The sequence below is a fragment of the Phyllobates terribilis genome, unplaced genomic scaffold (genome assembly GCF_046119375.1).
Source record: "Phyllobates terribilis strain yellow unplaced genomic scaffold, ASM4611937v1 Scaffold_7810__1_contigs__length_35260, whole genome shotgun sequence".
Taxonomy (NCBI): Eukaryota; Metazoa; Chordata; class Amphibia; order Anura; family Dendrobatidae; genus Phyllobates; species Phyllobates terribilis.
Genome location: NW_027370550.1, coordinates 17,733 through 35,261, shown reverse-complemented (window position 1 = coordinate 35,261; position 17,529 = coordinate 17,733). Strand labels below are relative to the sequence as shown.

At 45.9% G+C, this 17,529-nt stretch overlaps 52 non-coding genes across 52 annotated transcripts; all 52 read left to right on the top strand.

Moving 5' to 3' along the window:
* Positions 1–71: 71 nt before the first annotated feature.
* Positions 72–144, top strand: TRNAR-ACG (transfer RNA arginine (anticodon ACG)). Its single transcript has one exon. It is a non-coding gene; the product is annotated as a tRNA-Arg (tRNA).
* An 8-nt stretch (positions 145–152) lies between these two features.
* TRNAH-GUG (transfer RNA histidin (anticodon GUG)) lies at positions 153–224 on the top strand. The gene has a single exon. It is a non-coding gene; the product is annotated as a tRNA-His (tRNA).
* Positions 225–762: 538 nt separating this feature from the next.
* On the top strand, positions 763–835 carry TRNAR-ACG (transfer RNA arginine (anticodon ACG)). The gene has a single exon. It is a non-coding gene; the product is annotated as a tRNA-Arg (tRNA).
* Positions 836–843: 8 nt separating this feature from the next.
* TRNAH-GUG (transfer RNA histidin (anticodon GUG)) lies at positions 844–915 on the top strand. Its single transcript has one exon. It is a non-coding gene; the product is annotated as a tRNA-His (tRNA).
* A 539-nt stretch (positions 916–1,454) lies between these two features.
* Positions 1,455–1,527, top strand: TRNAR-ACG (transfer RNA arginine (anticodon ACG)). The gene has a single exon. It is a non-coding gene; the product is annotated as a tRNA-Arg (tRNA).
* Positions 1,528–1,535: 8 nt separating this feature from the next.
* TRNAH-GUG (transfer RNA histidin (anticodon GUG)) lies at positions 1,536–1,607 on the top strand. Its single transcript has one exon. It is a non-coding gene; the product is annotated as a tRNA-His (tRNA).
* Positions 1,608–2,146: 539 nt separating this feature from the next.
* Positions 2,147–2,219, top strand: TRNAR-ACG (transfer RNA arginine (anticodon ACG)). The gene has a single exon. It is a non-coding gene; the product is annotated as a tRNA-Arg (tRNA).
* An 8-nt stretch (positions 2,220–2,227) lies between these two features.
* TRNAH-GUG (transfer RNA histidin (anticodon GUG)) lies at positions 2,228–2,299 on the top strand. Its single transcript has one exon. It is a non-coding gene; the product is annotated as a tRNA-His (tRNA).
* Positions 2,300–2,838: 539 nt separating this feature from the next.
* Positions 2,839–2,911, top strand: TRNAR-ACG (transfer RNA arginine (anticodon ACG)). Its single transcript has one exon. It is a non-coding gene; the product is annotated as a tRNA-Arg (tRNA).
* Positions 2,912–2,919: 8 nt separating this feature from the next.
* On the top strand, positions 2,920–2,991 carry TRNAH-GUG (transfer RNA histidin (anticodon GUG)). The gene has a single exon. It is a non-coding gene; the product is annotated as a tRNA-His (tRNA).
* Positions 2,992–3,531: 540 nt separating this feature from the next.
* TRNAR-ACG (transfer RNA arginine (anticodon ACG)) lies at positions 3,532–3,604 on the top strand. Its single transcript has one exon. It is a non-coding gene; the product is annotated as a tRNA-Arg (tRNA).
* Positions 3,605–3,612: 8 nt separating this feature from the next.
* Positions 3,613–3,684, top strand: TRNAH-GUG (transfer RNA histidin (anticodon GUG)). The gene has a single exon. It is a non-coding gene; the product is annotated as a tRNA-His (tRNA).
* Positions 3,685–4,223: 539 nt separating this feature from the next.
* Positions 4,224–4,296, top strand: TRNAR-ACG (transfer RNA arginine (anticodon ACG)). Its single transcript has one exon. It is a non-coding gene; the product is annotated as a tRNA-Arg (tRNA).
* Positions 4,297–4,304: 8 nt separating this feature from the next.
* Positions 4,305–4,376, top strand: TRNAH-GUG (transfer RNA histidin (anticodon GUG)). The gene has a single exon. It is a non-coding gene; the product is annotated as a tRNA-His (tRNA).
* Positions 4,377–4,915: 539 nt separating this feature from the next.
* On the top strand, positions 4,916–4,988 carry TRNAR-ACG (transfer RNA arginine (anticodon ACG)). The gene has a single exon. It is a non-coding gene; the product is annotated as a tRNA-Arg (tRNA).
* Positions 4,989–4,996: 8 nt separating this feature from the next.
* TRNAH-GUG (transfer RNA histidin (anticodon GUG)) lies at positions 4,997–5,068 on the top strand. Its single transcript has one exon. It is a non-coding gene; the product is annotated as a tRNA-His (tRNA).
* Positions 5,069–5,607: 539 nt separating this feature from the next.
* On the top strand, positions 5,608–5,680 carry TRNAR-ACG (transfer RNA arginine (anticodon ACG)). The gene has a single exon. It is a non-coding gene; the product is annotated as a tRNA-Arg (tRNA).
* Positions 5,681–5,688: 8 nt separating this feature from the next.
* On the top strand, positions 5,689–5,760 carry TRNAH-GUG (transfer RNA histidin (anticodon GUG)). Its single transcript has one exon. It is a non-coding gene; the product is annotated as a tRNA-His (tRNA).
* Positions 5,761–6,299: 539 nt separating this feature from the next.
* Positions 6,300–6,372, top strand: TRNAR-ACG (transfer RNA arginine (anticodon ACG)). Its single transcript has one exon. It is a non-coding gene; the product is annotated as a tRNA-Arg (tRNA).
* Positions 6,373–6,380: 8 nt separating this feature from the next.
* Positions 6,381–6,452, top strand: TRNAH-GUG (transfer RNA histidin (anticodon GUG)). The gene has a single exon. It is a non-coding gene; the product is annotated as a tRNA-His (tRNA).
* A 539-nt stretch (positions 6,453–6,991) lies between these two features.
* Positions 6,992–7,064, top strand: TRNAR-ACG (transfer RNA arginine (anticodon ACG)). Its single transcript has one exon. It is a non-coding gene; the product is annotated as a tRNA-Arg (tRNA).
* Positions 7,065–7,072: 8 nt separating this feature from the next.
* TRNAH-GUG (transfer RNA histidin (anticodon GUG)) lies at positions 7,073–7,144 on the top strand. Its single transcript has one exon. It is a non-coding gene; the product is annotated as a tRNA-His (tRNA).
* A 539-nt stretch (positions 7,145–7,683) lies between these two features.
* Positions 7,684–7,756, top strand: TRNAR-ACG (transfer RNA arginine (anticodon ACG)). Its single transcript has one exon. It is a non-coding gene; the product is annotated as a tRNA-Arg (tRNA).
* An 8-nt stretch (positions 7,757–7,764) lies between these two features.
* On the top strand, positions 7,765–7,836 carry TRNAH-GUG (transfer RNA histidin (anticodon GUG)). Its single transcript has one exon. It is a non-coding gene; the product is annotated as a tRNA-His (tRNA).
* Positions 7,837–8,375: 539 nt separating this feature from the next.
* TRNAR-ACG (transfer RNA arginine (anticodon ACG)) lies at positions 8,376–8,448 on the top strand. The gene has a single exon. It is a non-coding gene; the product is annotated as a tRNA-Arg (tRNA).
* An 8-nt stretch (positions 8,449–8,456) lies between these two features.
* On the top strand, positions 8,457–8,528 carry TRNAH-GUG (transfer RNA histidin (anticodon GUG)). The gene has a single exon. It is a non-coding gene; the product is annotated as a tRNA-His (tRNA).
* A 539-nt stretch (positions 8,529–9,067) lies between these two features.
* Positions 9,068–9,140, top strand: TRNAR-ACG (transfer RNA arginine (anticodon ACG)). The gene has a single exon. It is a non-coding gene; the product is annotated as a tRNA-Arg (tRNA).
* An 8-nt stretch (positions 9,141–9,148) lies between these two features.
* On the top strand, positions 9,149–9,220 carry TRNAH-GUG (transfer RNA histidin (anticodon GUG)). The gene has a single exon. It is a non-coding gene; the product is annotated as a tRNA-His (tRNA).
* Positions 9,221–9,759: 539 nt separating this feature from the next.
* TRNAR-ACG (transfer RNA arginine (anticodon ACG)) lies at positions 9,760–9,832 on the top strand. Its single transcript has one exon. It is a non-coding gene; the product is annotated as a tRNA-Arg (tRNA).
* An 8-nt stretch (positions 9,833–9,840) lies between these two features.
* Positions 9,841–9,912, top strand: TRNAH-GUG (transfer RNA histidin (anticodon GUG)). Its single transcript has one exon. It is a non-coding gene; the product is annotated as a tRNA-His (tRNA).
* Positions 9,913–10,451: 539 nt separating this feature from the next.
* On the top strand, positions 10,452–10,524 carry TRNAR-ACG (transfer RNA arginine (anticodon ACG)). Its single transcript has one exon. It is a non-coding gene; the product is annotated as a tRNA-Arg (tRNA).
* Positions 10,525–10,532: 8 nt separating this feature from the next.
* On the top strand, positions 10,533–10,604 carry TRNAH-GUG (transfer RNA histidin (anticodon GUG)). Its single transcript has one exon. It is a non-coding gene; the product is annotated as a tRNA-His (tRNA).
* A 539-nt stretch (positions 10,605–11,143) lies between these two features.
* TRNAR-ACG (transfer RNA arginine (anticodon ACG)) lies at positions 11,144–11,216 on the top strand. The gene has a single exon. It is a non-coding gene; the product is annotated as a tRNA-Arg (tRNA).
* Positions 11,217–11,224: 8 nt separating this feature from the next.
* On the top strand, positions 11,225–11,296 carry TRNAH-GUG (transfer RNA histidin (anticodon GUG)). The gene has a single exon. It is a non-coding gene; the product is annotated as a tRNA-His (tRNA).
* A 539-nt stretch (positions 11,297–11,835) lies between these two features.
* TRNAR-ACG (transfer RNA arginine (anticodon ACG)) lies at positions 11,836–11,908 on the top strand. Its single transcript has one exon. It is a non-coding gene; the product is annotated as a tRNA-Arg (tRNA).
* Positions 11,909–11,916: 8 nt separating this feature from the next.
* Positions 11,917–11,988, top strand: TRNAH-GUG (transfer RNA histidin (anticodon GUG)). Its single transcript has one exon. It is a non-coding gene; the product is annotated as a tRNA-His (tRNA).
* Positions 11,989–12,527: 539 nt separating this feature from the next.
* On the top strand, positions 12,528–12,600 carry TRNAR-ACG (transfer RNA arginine (anticodon ACG)). Its single transcript has one exon. It is a non-coding gene; the product is annotated as a tRNA-Arg (tRNA).
* Positions 12,601–12,608: 8 nt separating this feature from the next.
* TRNAH-GUG (transfer RNA histidin (anticodon GUG)) lies at positions 12,609–12,680 on the top strand. The gene has a single exon. It is a non-coding gene; the product is annotated as a tRNA-His (tRNA).
* Positions 12,681–13,219: 539 nt separating this feature from the next.
* Positions 13,220–13,292, top strand: TRNAR-ACG (transfer RNA arginine (anticodon ACG)). The gene has a single exon. It is a non-coding gene; the product is annotated as a tRNA-Arg (tRNA).
* Positions 13,293–13,300: 8 nt separating this feature from the next.
* TRNAH-GUG (transfer RNA histidin (anticodon GUG)) lies at positions 13,301–13,372 on the top strand. The gene has a single exon. It is a non-coding gene; the product is annotated as a tRNA-His (tRNA).
* A 539-nt stretch (positions 13,373–13,911) lies between these two features.
* TRNAR-ACG (transfer RNA arginine (anticodon ACG)) lies at positions 13,912–13,984 on the top strand. The gene has a single exon. It is a non-coding gene; the product is annotated as a tRNA-Arg (tRNA).
* Positions 13,985–13,992: 8 nt separating this feature from the next.
* TRNAH-GUG (transfer RNA histidin (anticodon GUG)) lies at positions 13,993–14,064 on the top strand. Its single transcript has one exon. It is a non-coding gene; the product is annotated as a tRNA-His (tRNA).
* Positions 14,065–14,603: 539 nt separating this feature from the next.
* TRNAR-ACG (transfer RNA arginine (anticodon ACG)) lies at positions 14,604–14,676 on the top strand. The gene has a single exon. It is a non-coding gene; the product is annotated as a tRNA-Arg (tRNA).
* An 8-nt stretch (positions 14,677–14,684) lies between these two features.
* Positions 14,685–14,756, top strand: TRNAH-GUG (transfer RNA histidin (anticodon GUG)). Its single transcript has one exon. It is a non-coding gene; the product is annotated as a tRNA-His (tRNA).
* Positions 14,757–15,295: 539 nt separating this feature from the next.
* Positions 15,296–15,368, top strand: TRNAR-ACG (transfer RNA arginine (anticodon ACG)). Its single transcript has one exon. It is a non-coding gene; the product is annotated as a tRNA-Arg (tRNA).
* An 8-nt stretch (positions 15,369–15,376) lies between these two features.
* On the top strand, positions 15,377–15,448 carry TRNAH-GUG (transfer RNA histidin (anticodon GUG)). The gene has a single exon. It is a non-coding gene; the product is annotated as a tRNA-His (tRNA).
* Positions 15,449–15,987: 539 nt separating this feature from the next.
* Positions 15,988–16,060, top strand: TRNAR-ACG (transfer RNA arginine (anticodon ACG)). The gene has a single exon. It is a non-coding gene; the product is annotated as a tRNA-Arg (tRNA).
* An 8-nt stretch (positions 16,061–16,068) lies between these two features.
* Positions 16,069–16,140, top strand: TRNAH-GUG (transfer RNA histidin (anticodon GUG)). Its single transcript has one exon. It is a non-coding gene; the product is annotated as a tRNA-His (tRNA).
* Positions 16,141–16,679: 539 nt separating this feature from the next.
* Positions 16,680–16,752, top strand: TRNAR-ACG (transfer RNA arginine (anticodon ACG)). The gene has a single exon. It is a non-coding gene; the product is annotated as a tRNA-Arg (tRNA).
* An 8-nt stretch (positions 16,753–16,760) lies between these two features.
* TRNAH-GUG (transfer RNA histidin (anticodon GUG)) lies at positions 16,761–16,832 on the top strand. Its single transcript has one exon. It is a non-coding gene; the product is annotated as a tRNA-His (tRNA).
* A 539-nt stretch (positions 16,833–17,371) lies between these two features.
* On the top strand, positions 17,372–17,444 carry TRNAC-ACA (transfer RNA cysteine (anticodon ACA)). The gene has a single exon. It is a non-coding gene; the product is annotated as a tRNA-Cys (tRNA).
* An 8-nt stretch (positions 17,445–17,452) lies between these two features.
* TRNAH-GUG (transfer RNA histidin (anticodon GUG)) lies at positions 17,453–17,524 on the top strand. Its single transcript has one exon. It is a non-coding gene; the product is annotated as a tRNA-His (tRNA).
* Positions 17,525–17,529: the final 5 nt, after the last annotated feature.

Here is a 17,529-nt window from a genome sequence, read left to right as displayed (position 1 = left end):
CAATGGCACCCTGTTGCAGGTTTTCCTTTGCTTTAGCAATATGGTGCAGGAGTAAGCAAGCTTCTTCAACAGGGCCAGTGGCGCAATGGATAACGCGTCTGACTACGGATCAGAAGATTGTAGGTTCGACTCCTACCTGGCTCGAGAATGTTGCCGTGATCGTATAGTGGTTAGTACTCTGCGTTGTGGCCGCAGCAACCCCGGTTCGAATCCGGGTCACGGCATCTTATGCATTCTGCGCAAAGCTTTAAATGAGCTGCTTTTGGATCTTTTGCAATCAGTAAATAGACAACACACTTCATCTCCTGCATGAATTCTTCTTCTCTTTGCATTCTCTTCTTCTACTTGGTGGATTTCTGCCAAGTAGTCATTTTGCCTCCTCATAAAATTGGAGACAAATAGATACCTCACAAATGACCAGTATATTTAGACAGAAATAAACACTAGTAATGAGCGAGCGTGCTCGGCACTTGTCGATTGAGCATCGAGCATCGGGGTACTCGGGTACGCTAGTTACTCGATCGAGTAACGGGTGGCGCTCGAGACTTTCTCTCTCTCTCTCTTTCTCTCTCATCGAGTACCAAGCACTCGAGCTTTCTAGTGCTCGATCATCACTAATAAACAACAAACTTCCTCTCCTGCATGATTTTTTCTTCCCATCGACTCTTATCTGCCAAGTAAGCACTTATGGCAATGGCACCCTGTTGCAGGTTTTCCTTTGCTTTAGCAATATGGTGCAGGAGTAAGCAAGCTTCTTCAACAGGGCCAGTGGCGCAATGGATAACGCGTCTGACTACGGATCAGAAGATTGTAGGTTCGACTCCTACCTGGCTCGAGAATGTTGCCGTGATCGTATAGTGGTTAGTACTCTGCGTTGTGGCCGCAGCAACCCCGGTTCGAATCCGGGTCACGGCATCTTATGCATTCTGCGCAAAGCTTTAAATGAGCTGCTTTTGGATCTTTTGCAATCAGTAAATAGACAACACACTTCATCTCCTGCATGAATTCTTCTTCTCTTTGCATTCTCTTCTTCTACTTGGTGGATTTCTGCCAAGTAGTCATTTTGCCTCCTCATAAAATTGGAGACAAATAGATACCTCACAAATGACCAGTATATTTAGACAGAAATAAACACTAGTAATGAGCGAGCGTGCTCGGCACTTGTCGATTGAGCATCGAGCATCGGGGTACTCGGGTACGCTAGTTACTCGATCGAGTAACGGGTGGCGCTCGAGACTTTCTCTCTCTCTCTCTTTCTCTCTCATCGAGTACCAAGCACTCGAGCTTTCTAGTGCTCGATCATCACTAATAAACAACAAACTTCCTCTCCTGCATGATTTTTTTCTTCCCATCGACTCTTATCTGCCAAGTAAGCACTTATGGCAATGGCACCCTGTTGCAGGTTTTCCTTTGCTTTAGCAATATGGTGCAGGAGTAAGCAAGCTTCTTCAACAGGGCCAGTGGCGCAATGGATAACGCGTCTGACTACGGATCAGAAGATTGTAGGTTCGACTCCTACCTGGCTCGAGAATGTTGCCGTGATCGTATAGTGGTTAGTACTCTGCGTTGTGGCCGCAGCAACCCCGGTTCGAATCCGGGTCACGGCATCTTATGCATTCTGCGCAAAGCTTTAAATGAGCTGCTTTTGGATCTTTTGCAATCAGTAAATAGACAACACACTTCATCTCCTGCATGAATTCTTCTTCTCTTTGCATTCTCTTCTTCTACTTGGTGGATTTCTGCCAAGTAGTCATTTTGCCTCCTCATAAAATTGGAGACAAATAGATACCTCACAAATGACCAGTATATTTAGACAGAAATAAACACTAGTAATGAGCGAGCGTGCTCGGCACTTGTCGATTGAGCATCGAGCATCGGGGTACTCGGGTACGCTAGTTACTCGATCGAGTAACGGGTGGCGCTCGAGACTTTCTCTCTCTCTCTCTTTCTCTCTCATCGAGTACCAAGCACTCGAGCTTTCTAGTGCTCGATCATCACTAATAAACAACAAACTTCCTCTCCTGCATGATTTTTTTCTTCCCATCGACTCTTATCTGCCAAGTAAGCACTTATGGCAATGGCACCCTGTTGCAGGTTTTCCTTTGCTTTAGCAATATGGTGCAGGAGTAAGCAAGCTTCTTCAACAGGGCCAGTGGCGCAATGGATAACGCGTCTGACTACGGATCAGAAGATTGTAGGTTCGACTCCTACCTGGCTCGAGAATGTTGCCGTGATCGTATAGTGGTTAGTACTCTGCGTTGTGGCCGCAGCAACCCCGGTTCGAATCCGGGTCACGGCATCTTATGCATTCTGCGCAAAGCTTTAAATGAGCTGCTTTTGGATCTTTTGCAATCAGTAAATAGACAACACACTTCATCTCCTGCATGAATTCTTCTTCTCTTTGCATTCTCTTCTTCTACTTGGTGGATTTCTGCCAAGTAGTCATTTTGCCTCCTCATAAAATTGGAGACAAATAGATACCTCACAAATGACCAGTATATTTAGACAGAAATAAACACTAGTAATGAGCGAGCGTGCTCGGCACTTGTCGATTGAGCATCGAGCATCGGGGTACTCGGGTACGCTAGTTACTCGATCGAGTAACGGGTGGCGCTCGAGACTTTCTCTCTCTCTCTCTTTCTCTCTCATCGAGTACCAAGCACTCGAGCTTTCTAGTGCTCGATCATCACTAATAAACAACAAACTTCCTCTCCTGCATGATTTTTTTCTTCCCATCGACTCTTATCTGCCAAGTAAGCACTTATGGCAATGGCACCCTGTTGCAGGTTTTCCTTTGCTTTAGCAATATGGTGCAGGAGTAAGCAAGCTTCTTCAACAGGGCCAGTGGCGCAATGGATAACGCGTCTGACTACGGATCAGAAGATTGTAGGTTCGACTCCTACCTGGCTCGAGAATGTTGCCGTGATCGTATAGTGGTTAGTACTCTGCGTTGTGGCCGCAGCAACCCCGGTTCGAATCCGGGTCACGGCATCTTATGCATTCTGCGCAAAGCTTTAAATGAGCTGCTTTTGGATCTTTTGCAATCAGTAAATAGACAACACACTTCATCTCCTGCATGAATTCTTCTTCTCTTTGCATTCTCTTCTTCTACTTGGTGGATTTCTGCCAAGTAGTCATTTTGCCTCCTCATAAAATTGGAGACAAATAGATACCTCACAAATGACCAGTATATTTAGACAGAAATAAACACTAGTAATGAGCGAGCGTGCTCGGCACTTGTCGATTGAGCATCGAGCATCGGGGTACTCGGGTACGCTAGTTACTCGATCGAGTAACGGGTGGCGCTCGAGACTTTCTCTCTCTCTCTCTTTCTCTCTCATCGAGTACCAAGCACTCGAGCTTTCTAGTGCTCGATCATCACTAATAAACAACAAACTTCCTCTCCTGCATGATTTTTTTCTTCCCATCGACTCTTATCTGCCAAGTAAGCACTTATGGCAATGGCACCCTGTTGCAGGTTTTCCTTTTGCTTTAGCAATATGGTGCAGGAGTAAGCAAGCTTCTTCAACAGGGCCAGTGGCGCAATGGATAACGCGTCTGACTACGGATCAGAAGATTGTAGGTTCGACTCCTACCTGGCTCGAGAATGTTGCCGTGATCGTATAGTGGTTAGTACTCTGCGTTGTGGCCGCAGCAACCCCGGTTCGAATCCGGGTCACGGCATCTTATGCATTCTGCGCAAAGCTTTAAATGAGCTGCTTTTGGATCTTTTGCAATCAGTAAATAGACAACACACTTCATCTCCTGCATGAATTCTTCTTCTCTTTGCATTCTCTTCTTCTACTTGGTGGATTTCTGCCAAGTAGTCATTTTGCCTCCTCATAAAATTGGAGACAAATAGATACCTCACAAATGACCAGTATATTTAGACAGAAATAAACACTAGTAATGAGCGAGCGTGCTCGGCACTTGTCGATTGAGCATCGAGCATCGGGGTACTCGGGTACGCTAGTTACTCGATCGAGTAACGGGTGGCGCTCGAGACTTTCTCTCTCTCTCTCTTTCTCTCTCATCGAGTACCAAGCACTCGAGCTTTCTAGTGCTCGATCATCACTAATAAACAACAAACTTCCTCTCCTGCATGATTTTTTTCTTCCCATCGACTCTTATCTGCCAAGTAAGCACTTATGGCAATGGCACCCTGTTGCAGGTTTTCCTTTGCTTTAGCAATATGGTGCAGGAGTAAGCAAGCTTCTTCAACAGGGCCAGTGGCGCAATGGATAACGCGTCTGACTACGGATCAGAAGATTGTAGGTTCGACTCCTACCTGGCTCGAGAATGTTGCCGTGATCGTATAGTGGTTAGTACTCTGCGTTGTGGCCGCAGCAACCCCGGTTCGAATCCGGGTCACGGCATCTTATGCATTCTGCGCAAAGCTTTAAATGAGCTGCTTTTGGATCTTTTGCAATCAGTAAATAGACAACACACTTCATCTCCTGCATGAATTCTTCTTCTCTTTGCATTCTCTTCTTCTACTTGGTGGATTTCTGCCAAGTAGTCATTTTGCCTCCTCATAAAATTGGAGACAAATAGATACCTCACAAATGACCAGTATATTTAGACAGAAATAAACACTAGTAATGAGCGAGCGTGCTCGGCACTTGTCGATTGAGCATCGAGCATCGGGGTACTCGGGTACGCTAGTTACTCGATCGAGTAACGGGTGGCGCTCGAGACTTTCTCTCTCTCTCTCTTTCTCTCTCATCGAGTACCAAGCACTCGAGCTTTCTAGTGCTCGATCATCACTAATAAACAACAAACTTCCTCTCCTGCATGATTTTTTTCTTCCCATCGACTCTTATCTGCCAAGTAAGCACTTATGGCAATGGCACCCTGTTGCAGGTTTTCCTTTGCTTTAGCAATATGGTGCAGGAGTAAGCAAGCTTCTTCAACAGGGCCAGTGGCGCAATGGATAACGCGTCTGACTACGGATCAGAAGATTGTAGGTTCGACTCCTACCTGGCTCGAGAATGTTGCCGTGATCGTATAGTGGTTAGTACTCTGCGTTGTGGCCGCAGCAACCCCGGTTCGAATCCGGGTCACGGCATCTTATGCATTCTGCGCAAAGCTTTAAATGAGCTGCTTTTGGATCTTTTGCAATCAGTAAATAGACAACACACTTCATCTCCTGCATGAATTCTTCTTCTCTTTGCATTCTCTTCTTCTACTTGGTGGATTTCTGCCAAGTAGTCATTTTGCCTCCTCATAAAATTGGAGACAAATAGATACCTCACAAATGACCAGTATATTTAGACAGAAATAAACACTAGTAATGAGCGAGCGTGCTCGGCACTTGTCGATTGAGCATCGAGCATCGGGGTACTCGGGTACGCTAGTTACTCGATCGAGTAACGGGTGGCGCTCGAGACTTTCTCTCTCTCTCTCTTTCTCTCTCATCGAGTACCAAGCACTCGAGCTTTCTAGTGCTCGATCATCACTAATAAACAACAAACTTCCTCTCCTGCATGATTTTTTTCTTCCCATCGACTCTTATCTGCCAAGTAAGCACTTATGGCAATGGCACCCTGTTGCAGGTTTTCCTTTGCTTTAGCAATATGGTGCAGGAGTAAGCAAGCTTCTTCAACAGGGCCAGTGGCGCAATGGATAACGCGTCTGACTACGGATCAGAAGATTGTAGGTTCGACTCCTACCTGGCTCGAGAATGTTGCCGTGATCGTATAGTGGTTAGTACTCTGCGTTGTGGCCGCAGCAACCCCGGTTCGAATCCGGGTCACGGCATCTTATGCATTCTGCGCAAAGCTTTAAATGAGCTGCTTTTGGATCTTTTGCAATCAGTAAATAGACAACACACTTCATCTCCTGCATGAATTCTTCTTCTCTTTGCATTCTCTTCTTCTACTTGGTGGATTTCTGCCAAGTAGTCATTTTGCCTCCTCATAAAATTGGAGACAAATAGATACCTCACAAATGACCAGTATATTTAGACAGAAATAAACACTAGTAATGAGCGAGCGTGCTCGGCACTTGTCGATTGAGCATCGAGCATCGGGGTACTCGGGTACGCTAGTTACTCGATCGAGTAACGGGTGGCGCTCGAGACTTTCTCTCTCTCTCTCTTTCTCTCTCATCGAGTACCAAGCACTCGAGCTTTCTAGTGCTCGATCATCACTAATAAACAACAAACTTCCTCTCCTGCATGATTTTTTTCTTCCCATCGACTCTTATCTGCCAAGTAAGCACTTATGGCAATGGCACCCTGTTGCAGGTTTTCCTTTGCTTTAGCAATATGGTGCAGGAGTAAGCAAGCTTCTTCAACAGGGCCAGTGGCGCAATGGATAACGCGTCTGACTACGGATCAGAAGATTGTAGGTTCGACTCCTACCTGGCTCGAGAATGTTGCCGTGATCGTATAGTGGTTAGTACTCTGCGTTGTGGCCGCAGCAACCCCGGTTCGAATCCGGGTCACGGCATCTTATGCATTCTGCGCAAAGCTTTAAATGAGCTGCTTTTGGATCTTTTGCAATCAGTAAATAGACAACACACTTCATCTCCTGCATGAATTCTTCTTCTCTTTGCATTCTCTTCTTCTACTTGGTGGATTTCTGCCAAGTAGTCATTTTGCCTCCTCATAAAATTGGAGACAAATAGATACCTCACAAATGACCAGTATATTTAGACAGAAATAAACACTAGTAATGAGCGAGCGTGCTCGGCACTTGTCGATTGAGCATCGAGCATCGGGGTACTCGGGTACGCTAGTTACTCGATCGAGTAACGGGTGGCGCTCGAGACTTTCTCTCTCTCTCTCTTTCTCTCTCATCGAGTACCAAGCACTCGAGCTTTCTAGTGCTCGATCATCACTAATAAACAACAAACTTCCTCTCCTGCATGATTTTTTTCTTCCCATCGACTCTTATCTGCCAAGTAAGCACTTATGGCAATGGCACCCTGTTGCAGGTTTTCCTTTGCTTTAGCAATATGGTGCAGGAGTAAGCAAGCTTCTTCAACAGGGCCAGTGGCGCAATGGATAACGCGTCTGACTACGGATCAGAAGATTGTAGGTTCGACTCCTACCTGGCTCGAGAATGTTGCCGTGATCGTATAGTGGTTAGTACTCTGCGTTGTGGCCGCAGCAACCCCGGTTCGAATCCGGGTCACGGCATCTTATGCATTCTGCGCAAAGCTTTAAATGAGCTGCTTTTGGATCTTTTGCAATCAGTAAATAGACAACACACTTCATCTCCTGCATGAATTCTTCTTCTCTTTGCATTCTCTTCTTCTACTTGGTGGATTTCTGCCAAGTAGTCATTTTGCCTCCTCATAAAATTGGAGACAAATAGATACCTCACAAATGACCAGTATATTTAGACAGAAATAAACACTAGTAATGAGCGAGCGTGCTCGGCACTTGTCGATTGAGCATCGAGCATCGGGGTACTCGGGTACGCTAGTTACTCGATCGAGTAACGGGTGGCGCTCGAGACTTTCTCTCTCTCTCTCTTTCTCTCTCATCGAGTACCAAGCACTCGAGCTTTCTAGTGCTCGATCATCACTAATAAACAACAAACTTCCTCTCCTGCATGATTTTTTTCTTCCCATCGACTCTTATCTGCCAAGTAAGCACTTATGGCAATGGCACCCTGTTGCAGGTTTTCCTTTGCTTTAGCAATATGGTGCAGGAGTAAGCAAGCTTCTTCAACAGGGCCAGTGGCGCAATGGATAACGCGTCTGACTACGGATCAGAAGATTGTAGGTTCGACTCCTACCTGGCTCGAGAATGTTGCCGTGATCGTATAGTGGTTAGTACTCTGCGTTGTGGCCGCAGCAACCCCGGTTCGAATCCGGGTCACGGCATCTTATGCATTCTGCGCAAAGCTTTAAATGAGCTGCTTTTGGATCTTTTGCAATCAGTAAATAGACAACACACTTCATCTCCTGCATGAATTCTTCTTCTCTTTGCATTCTCTTCTTCTACTTGGTGGATTTCTGCCAAGTAGTCATTTTGCCTCCTCATAAAATTGGAGACAAATAGATACCTCACAAATGACCAGTATATTTAGACAGAAATAAACACTAGTAATGAGCGAGCGTGCTCGGCACTTGTCGATTGAGCATCGAGCATCGGGGTACTCGGGTACGCTAGTTACTCGATCGAGTAACGGGTGGCGCTCGAGACTTTCTCTCTCTCTCTCTTTCTCTCTCATCGAGTACCAAGCACTCGAGCTTTCTAGTGCTCGATCATCACTAATAAACAACAAACTTCCTCTCCTGCATGATTTTTTTCTTCCCATCGACTCTTATCTGCCAAGTAAGCACTTATGGCAATGGCACCCTGTTGCAGGTTTTCCTTTGCTTTAGCAATATGGTGCAGGAGTAAGCAAGCTTCTTCAACAGGGCCAGTGGCGCAATGGATAACGCGTCTGACTACGGATCAGAAGATTGTAGGTTCGACTCCTACCTGGCTCGAGAATGTTGCCGTGATCGTATAGTGGTTAGTACTCTGCGTTGTGGCCGCAGCAACCCCGGTTCGAATCCGGGTCACGGCATCTTATGCATTCTGCGCAAAGCTTTAAATGAGCTGCTTTTGGATCTTTTGCAATCAGTAAATAGACAACACACTTCATCTCCTGCATGAATTCTTCTTCTCTTTGCATTCTCTTCTTCTACTTGGTGGATTTCTGCCAAGTAGTCATTTTGCCTCCTCATAAAATTGGAGACAAATAGATACCTCACAAATGACCAGTATATTTAGACAGAAATAAACACTAGTAATGAGCGAGCGTGCTCGGCACTTGTCGATTGAGCATCGAGCATCGGGGTACTCGGGTACGCTAGTTACTCGATCGAGTAACGGGTGGCGCTCGAGACTTTCTCTCTCTCTCTCTTTCTCTCTCATCGAGTACCAAGCACTCGAGCTTTCTAGTGCTCGATCATCACTAATAAACAACAAACTTCCTCTCCTGCATGATTTTTTTCTTCCCATCGACTCTTATCTGCCAAGTAAGCACTTATGGCAATGGCACCCTGTTGCAGGTTTTCCTTTGCTTTAGCAATATGGTGCAGGAGTAAGCAAGCTTCTTCAACAGGGCCAGTGGCGCAATGGATAACGCGTCTGACTACGGATCAGAAGATTGTAGGTTCGACTCCTACCTGGCTCGAGAATGTTGCCGTGATCGTATAGTGGTTAGTACTCTGCGTTGTGGCCGCAGCAACCCCGGTTCGAATCCGGGTCACGGCATCTTATGCATTCTGCGCAAAGCTTTAAATGAGCTGCTTTTGGATCTTTTGCAATCAGTAAATAGACAACACACTTCATCTCCTGCATGAATTCTTCTTCTCTTTGCATTCTCTTCTTCTACTTGGTGGATTTCTGCCAAGTAGTCATTTTGCCTCCTCATAAAATTGGAGACAAATAGATACCTCACAAATGACCAGTATATTTAGACAGAAATAAACACTAGTAATGAGCGAGCGTGCTCGGCACTTGTCGATTGAGCATCGAGCATCGGGGTACTCGGGTACGCTAGTTACTCGATCGAGTAACGGGTGGCGCTCGAGACTTTCTCTCTCTCTCTCTTTCTCTCTCATCGAGTACCAAGCACTCGAGCTTTCTAGTGCTCGATCATCACTAATAAACAACAAACTTCCTCTCCTGCATGATTTTTTTCTTCCCATCGACTCTTATCTGCCAAGTAAGCACTTATGGCAATGGCACCCTGTTGCAGGTTTTCCTTTGCTTTAGCAATATGGTGCAGGAGTAAGCAAGCTTCTTCAACAGGGCCAGTGGCGCAATGGATAACGCGTCTGACTACGGATCAGAAGATTGTAGGTTCGACTCCTACCTGGCTCGAGAATGTTGCCGTGATCGTATAGTGGTTAGTACTCTGCGTTGTGGCCGCAGCAACCCCGGTTCGAATCCGGGTCACGGCATCTTATGCATTCTGCGCAAAGCTTTAAATGAGCTGCTTTTGGATCTTTTGCAATCAGTAAATAGACAACACACTTCATCTCCTGCATGAATTCTTCTTCTCTTTGCATTCTCTTCTTCTACTTGGTGGATTTCTGCCAAGTAGTCATTTTGCCTCCTCATAAAATTGGAGACAAATAGATACCTCACAAATGACCAGTATATTTAGACAGAAATAAACACTAGTAATGAGCGAGCGTGCTCGGCACTTGTCGATTGAGCATCGAGCATCGGGGTACTCGGGTACGCTAGTTACTCGATCGAGTAACGGGTGGCGCTCGAGACTTTCTCTCTCTCTCTCTTTCTCTCTCATCGAGTACCAAGCACTCGAGCTTTCTAGTGCTCGATCATCACTAATAAACAACAAACTTCCTCTCCTGCATGATTTTTTTCTTCCCATCGACTCTTATCTGCCAAGTAAGCACTTATGGCAATGGCACCCTGTTGCAGGTTTTCCTTTGCTTTAGCAATATGGTGCAGGAGTAAGCAAGCTTCTTCAACAGGGCCAGTGGCGCAATGGATAACGCGTCTGACTACGGATCAGAAGATTGTAGGTTCGACTCCTACCTGGCTCGAGAATGTTGCCGTGATCGTATAGTGGTTAGTACTCTGCGTTGTGGCCGCAGCAACCCCGGTTCGAATCCGGGTCACGGCATCTTATGCATTCTGCGCAAAGCTTTAAATGAGCTGCTTTTGGATCTTTTGCAATCAGTAAATAGACAACACACTTCATCTCCTGCATGAATTCTTCTTCTCTTTGCATTCTCTTCTTCTACTTGGTGGATTTCTGCCAAGTAGTCATTTTGCCTCCTCATAAAATTGGAGACAAATAGATACCTCACAAATGACCAGTATATTTAGACAGAAATAAACACTAGTAATGAGCGAGCGTGCTCGGCACTTGTCGATTGAGCATCGAGCATCGGGGTACTCGGGTACGCTAGTTACTCGATCGAGTAACGGGTGGCGCTCGAGACTTTCTCTCTCTCTCTCTTTCTCTCTCATCGAGTACCAAGCACTCGAGCTTTCTAGTGCTCGATCATCACTAATAAACAACAAACTTCCTCTCCTGCATGATTTTTTTCTTCCCATCGACTCTTATCTGCCAAGTAAGCACTTATGGCAATGGCACCCTGTTGCAGGTTTTCCTTTGCTTTAGCAATATGGTGCAGGAGTAAGCAAGCTTCTTCAACAGGGCCAGTGGCGCAATGGATAACGCGTCTGACTACGGATCAGAAGATTGTAGGTTCGACTCCTACCTGGCTCGAGAATGTTGCCGTGATCGTATAGTGGTTAGTACTCTGCGTTGTGGCCGCAGCAACCCCGGTTCGAATCCGGGTCACGGCATCTTATGCATTCTGCGCAAAGCTTTAAATGAGCTGCTTTTGGATCTTTTGCAATCAGTAAATAGACAACACACTTCATCTCCTGCATGAATTCTTCTTCTCTTTGCATTCTCTTCTTCTACTTGGTGGATTTCTGCCAAGTAGTCATTTTGCCTCCTCATAAAATTGGAGACAAATAGATACCTCACAAATGACCAGTATATTTAGACAGAAATAAACACTAGTAATGAGCGAGCGTGCTCGGCACTTGTCGATTGAGCATCGAGCATCGGGGTACTCGGGTACGCTAGTTACTCGATCGAGTAACGGGTGGCGCTCGAGACTTTCTCTCTCTCTCTCTTTCTCTCTCATCGAGTACCAAGCACTCGAGCTTTCTAGTGCTCGATCATCACTAATAAACAACAAACTTCCTCTCCTGCATGATTTTTTTCTTCCCATCGACTCTTATCTGCCAAGTAAGCACTTATGGCAATGGCACCCTGTTGCAGGTTTTCCTTTGCTTTAGCAATATGGTGCAGGAGTAAGCAAGCTTCTTCAACAGGGCCAGTGGCGCAATGGATAACGCGTCTGACTACGGATCAGAAGATTGTAGGTTCGACTCCTACCTGGCTCGAGAATGTTGCCGTGATCGTATAGTGGTTAGTACTCTGCGTTGTGGCCGCAGCAACCCCGGTTCGAATCCGGGTCACGGCATCTTATGCATTCTGCGCAAAGCTTTAAATGAGCTGCTTTTGGATCTTTTGCAATCAGTAAATAGACAACACACTTCATCTCCTGCATGAATTCTTCTTCTCTTTGCATTCTCTTCTTCTACTTGGTGGATTTCTGCCAAGTAGTCATTTTGCCTCCTCATAAAATTGGAGACAAATAGATACCTCACAAATGACCAGTATATTTAGACAGAAATAAACACTAGTAATGAGCGAGCGTGCTCGGCACTTGTCGATTGAGCATCGAGCATCGGGGTACTCGGGTACGCTAGTTACTCGATCGAGTAACGGGTGGCGCTCGAGACTTTCTCTCTCTCTCTCTTTCTCTCTCATCGAGTACCAAGCACTCGAGCTTTCTAGTGCTCGATCATCACTAATAAACAACAAACTTCCTCTCCTGCATGATTTTTTTCTTCCCATCGACTCTTATCTGCCAAGTAAGCACTTATGGCAATGGCACCCTGTTGCAGGTTTTCCTTTGCTTTAGCAATATGGTGCAGGAGTAAGCAAGCTTCTTCAACAGGGCCAGTGGCGCAATGGATAACGCGTCTGACTACGGATCAGAAGATTGTAGGTTCGACTCCTACCTGGCTCGAGAATGTTGCCGTGATCGTATAGTGGTTAGTACTCTGCGTTGTGGCCGCAGCAACCCCGGTTCGAATCCGGGTCACGGCATCTTATGCATTCTGCGCAAAGCTTTAAATGAGCTGCTTTTGGATCTTTTGCAATCAGTAAATAGACAACACACTTCATCTCCTGCATGAATTCTTCTTCTCTTTGCATTCTCTTCTTCTACTTGGTGGATTTCTGCCAAGTAGTCATTTTGCCTCCTCATAAAATTGGAGACAAATAGATACCTCACAAATGACCAGTATATTTAGACAGAAATAAACACTAGTAATGAGCGAGCGTGCTCGGCACTTGTCGATTGAGCATCGAGCATCGGGGTACTCGGGTACGCTAGTTACTCGATCGAGTAACGGGTGGCGCTCGAGACTTTCTCTCTCTCTCTCTTTCTCTCTCATCGAGTACCAAGCACTCGAGCTTTCTAGTGCTCGATCATCACTAATAAACAACAAACTTCCTCTCCTGCATGATTTTTTTCTTCCCATCGACTCTTATCTGCCAAGTAAGCACTTATGGCAATGGCACCCTGTTGCAGGTTTTCCTTTGCTTTAGCAATATGGTGCAGGAGTAAGCAAGCTTCTTCAACAGGGCCAGTGGCGCAATGGATAACGCGTCTGACTACGGATCAGAAGATTGTAGGTTCGACTCCTACCTGGCTCGAGAATGTTGCCGTGATCGTATAGTGGTTAGTACTCTGCGTTGTGGCCGCAGCAACCCCGGTTCGAATCCGGGTCACGGCATCTTATGCATTCTGCGCAAAGCTTTAAATGAGCTGCTTTTGGATCTTTTGCAATCAGTAAATAGACAACACACTTCATCTCCTGCATGAATTCTTCTTCTCTTTGCATTCTCTTCTTCTACTTGGTGGATTTCTGCCAAGTAGTCATTTTGCCTCCTCATAAAATTGGAGACAAATAGATACCTCACAAATGACCAGTATATTTAGACAGAAATAAACACTAGTAATGAGCGAGCGTGCTCGGCACTTGTCGATTGAGCATCGAGCATCGGGGTACTCGGGTACGCTAGTTACTCGATCGAGTAACGGGTGGCGCTCGAGACTTTCTCTCTCTCTCTCTTTCTCTCTCATCGAGTACCAAGCACTCGAGCTTTCTAGTGCTCGATCATCACTAATAAACAACAAACTTCCTCTCCTGCATGATTTTTTTCTTCCCATCGACTCTTATCTGCCAAGTAAGCACTTATGGCAATGGCACCCTGTTGCAGGTTTTCCTTTGCTTTAGCAATATGGTGCAGGAGTAAGCAAGCTTCTTCAACAGGGCCAGTGGCGCAATGGATAACGCGTCTGACTACGGATCAGAAGATTGTAGGTTCGACTCCTACCTGGCTCGAGAATGTTGCCGTGATCGTATAGTGGTTAGTACTCTGCGTTGTGGCCGCAGCAACCCCGGTTCGAATCCGGGTCACGGCATCTTATGCATTCTGCGCAAAGCTTTAAATGAGCTGCTTTTGGATCTTTTGCAATCAGTAAATAGACAACACACTTCATCTCCTGCATGAATTCTTCTTCTCTTTGCATTCTCTTCTTCTACTTGGTGGATTTCTGCCAAGTAGTCATTTTGCCTCCTCATAAAATTGGAGACAAATAGATACCTCACAAATGACCAGTATATTTAGACAGAAATAAACACTAGTAATGAGCGAGCGTGCTCGGCACTTGTCGATTGAGCATCGAGCATCGGGGTACTCGGGTACGCTAGTTACTCGATCGAGTAACGGGTGGCGCTCGAGACTTTCTCTCTCTCTCTCTTTCTCTCTCATCGAGTACCAAGCACTCGAGCTTTCTAGTGCTCGATCATCACTAATAAACAACAAACTTCCTCTCCTGCATGATTTTTTTCTTCCCATCGACTCTTATCTGCCAAGTAAGCACTTATGGCAATGGCACCCTGTTGCAGGTTTTCCTTTGCTTTAGCAATATGGTGCAGGAGTAAGCAAGCTTCTTCAACAGGGCCAGTGGCGCAATGGATAACGCGTCTGACTACGGATCAGAAGATTGTAGGTTCGACTCCTACCTGGCTCGAGAATGTTGCCGTGATCGTATAGTGGTTAGTACTCTGCGTTGTGGCCGCAGCAACCCCGGTTCGAATCCGGGTCACGGCATCTTATGCATTCTGCGCAAAGCTTTAAATGAGCTGCTTTTGGATCTTTTGCAATCAGTAAATAGACAACACACTTCATCTCCTGCATGAATTCTTCTTCTCTTTGCATTCTCTTCTTCTACTTGGTGGATTTCTGCCAAGTAGTCATTTTGCCTCCTCATAAAATTGGAGACAAATAGATACCTCACAAATGACCAGTATATTTAGACAGAAATAAACACTAGTAATGAGCGAGCGTGCTCGGCACTTGTCGATTGAGCATCGAGCATCGGGGTACTCGGGTACGCTAGTTACTCGATCGAGTAACGGGTGGCGCTCGAGACTTTCTCTCTCTCTCTCTTTCTCTCTCATCGAGTACCAAGCACTCGAGCTTTCTAGTGCTCGATCATCACTAATAAACAACAAACTTCCTCTCCTGCATGATTTTTTTCTTCCCATCGACTCTTATCTGCCAAGTAAGCACTTATGGCAATGGCACCCTGTTGCAGGTTTTCCTTTGCTTTAGCAATATGGTGCAGGAGTAAGCAAGCTTCTTCAACAGGGCCAGTGGCGCAATGGATAACGCGTCTGACTACGGATCAGAAGATTGTAGGTTCGACTCCTACCTGGCTCGAGAATGTTGCCGTGATCGTATAGTGGTTAGTACTCTGCGTTGTGGCCGCAGCAACCCCGGTTCGAATCCGGGTCACGGCATCTTATGCATTCTGCGCAAAGCTTTAAATGAGCTGCTTTTGGATCTTTTGCAATCAGTAAATAGACAACACACTTCATCTCCTGCATGAATTCTTCTTCTCTTTGCATTCTCTTCTTCTACTTGGTGGATTTCTGCCAAGTAGTCATTTTGCCTCCTCATAAAATTGGAGACAAATAGATACCTCACAAATGACCAGTATATTTAGACAGAAATAAACACTAGTAATGAGCGAGCGTGCTCGGCACTTGTCGATTGAGCATCGAGCATCGGGGTACTCGGGTACGCTAGTTACTCGATCGAGTAACGGGTGGCGCTCGAGACTTTCTCTCTCTCTCTCTTTCTCTCTCATCGAGTACCAAGCACTCGAGCTTTCTAGTGCTCGATCATCACTAATAAACAACAAACTTCCTCTCCTGCATGATTTTTTTCTTCCCATCGACTCTTATCTGCCAAGTAAGCACTTATGGCAATGGCACCCTGTTGCAGGTTTTCCTTTGCTTTAGCAATATGGTGCAGGAGTAAGCAAGCTTCTTCAACAGGGCCAGTGGCGCAATGGATAACGCGTCTGACTACGGATCAGAAGATTGTAGGTTCGACTCCTACCTGGCTCGAGAATGTTGCCGTGATCGTATAGTGGTTAGTACTCTGCGTTGTGGCCGCAGCAACCCCGGTTCGAATCCGGGTCACGGCATCTTATGCATTCTGCGCAAAGCTTTAAATGAGCTGCTTTTGGATCTTTTGCAATCAGTAAATAGACAACACACTTCATCTCCTGCATGAATTCTTCTTCTCTTTGCATTCTCTTCTTCTACTTGGTGGATTTCTGCCAAGTAGTCATTTTGCCTCCTCATAAAATTGGAGACAAATAGATACCTCACAAATGACCAGTATATTTAGACAGAAATAAACACTAGTAATGAGCGAGCGTGCTCGGCACTTGTCGATTGAGCATCGAGCATCGGGGTACTCGGGTACGCTAGTTACTCGATCGAGTAACGGGTGGCGCTCGAGACTTTCTCTCTCTCTCTCTTTCTCTCTCATCGAGTACCAAGCACTCGAGCTTTCTAGTGCTCGATCATCACTAATAAACAACAAACTTCCTCTCCTGCATGATTTTTTTCTTCCCATCGACTCTTATCTGCCAAGTAAGCACTTATGGCAATGGCACCCTGTTGCAGGTTTTCCTTTGCTTTAGCAATATGGTGCAGGAGTAAGCAAGCTTCTTCAACAGGGCCAGTGGCGCAATGGATAACGCGTCTGACTACGGATCAGAAGATTGTAGGTTCGACTCCTACCTGGCTCGAGAATGTTGCCGTGATCGTATAGTGGTTAGTACTCTGCGTTGTGGCCGCAGCAACCCCGGTTCGAATCCGGGTCACGGCATCTTATGCATTCTGCGCAAAGCTTTAAATGAGCTGCTTTTGGATCTTTTGCAATCAGTAAATAGACAACACACTTCATCTCCTGCATGAATTCTTCTTCTCTTTGCATTCTCTTCTTCTACTTGGTGGATTTCTGCCAAGTAGTCATTTTGCCTCCTCATAAAATTGGAGACAAATAGATACCTCACAAATGACCAGTATATTTAGACAGAAATAAACACTAGTAATGAGCGAGCGTGCTCGGCACTTGTCGATTGAGCATCGAGCATCGGGGTACTCGGGTACGCTAGTTACTCGATCGAGTAACGGGTGGCGCTCGAGACTTTCTCTCTCTCTCTCTTTCTCTCTCATCGAGTACCAAGCACTCGAGCTTTCTAGTGCTCGATCATCACTAATAAACAACAAACTTCCTCTCCTGCATGATTTTTTTCTTCCCATCGACTCTTATCTGCCAAGTAAGCACTTATGGCAATGGCACCCTGTTGCAGGTTTTCCTTTGCTTTAGCAATATGGTGCAGGAGTAAGCAAGCTTCTTCAACAGGGCCAGTGGCGCAATGGATAACGCGTCTGACTACAGATCAGAAGATTGTAGGTTCGACTCCTACCTGGCTCGAGAATGTTGCCGTGATCGTATAGTGGTTAGTACTCTGCGTTGTGGCCGCAGCAACCCCGGTTCGAATCCGGGTCACGGCATCTTA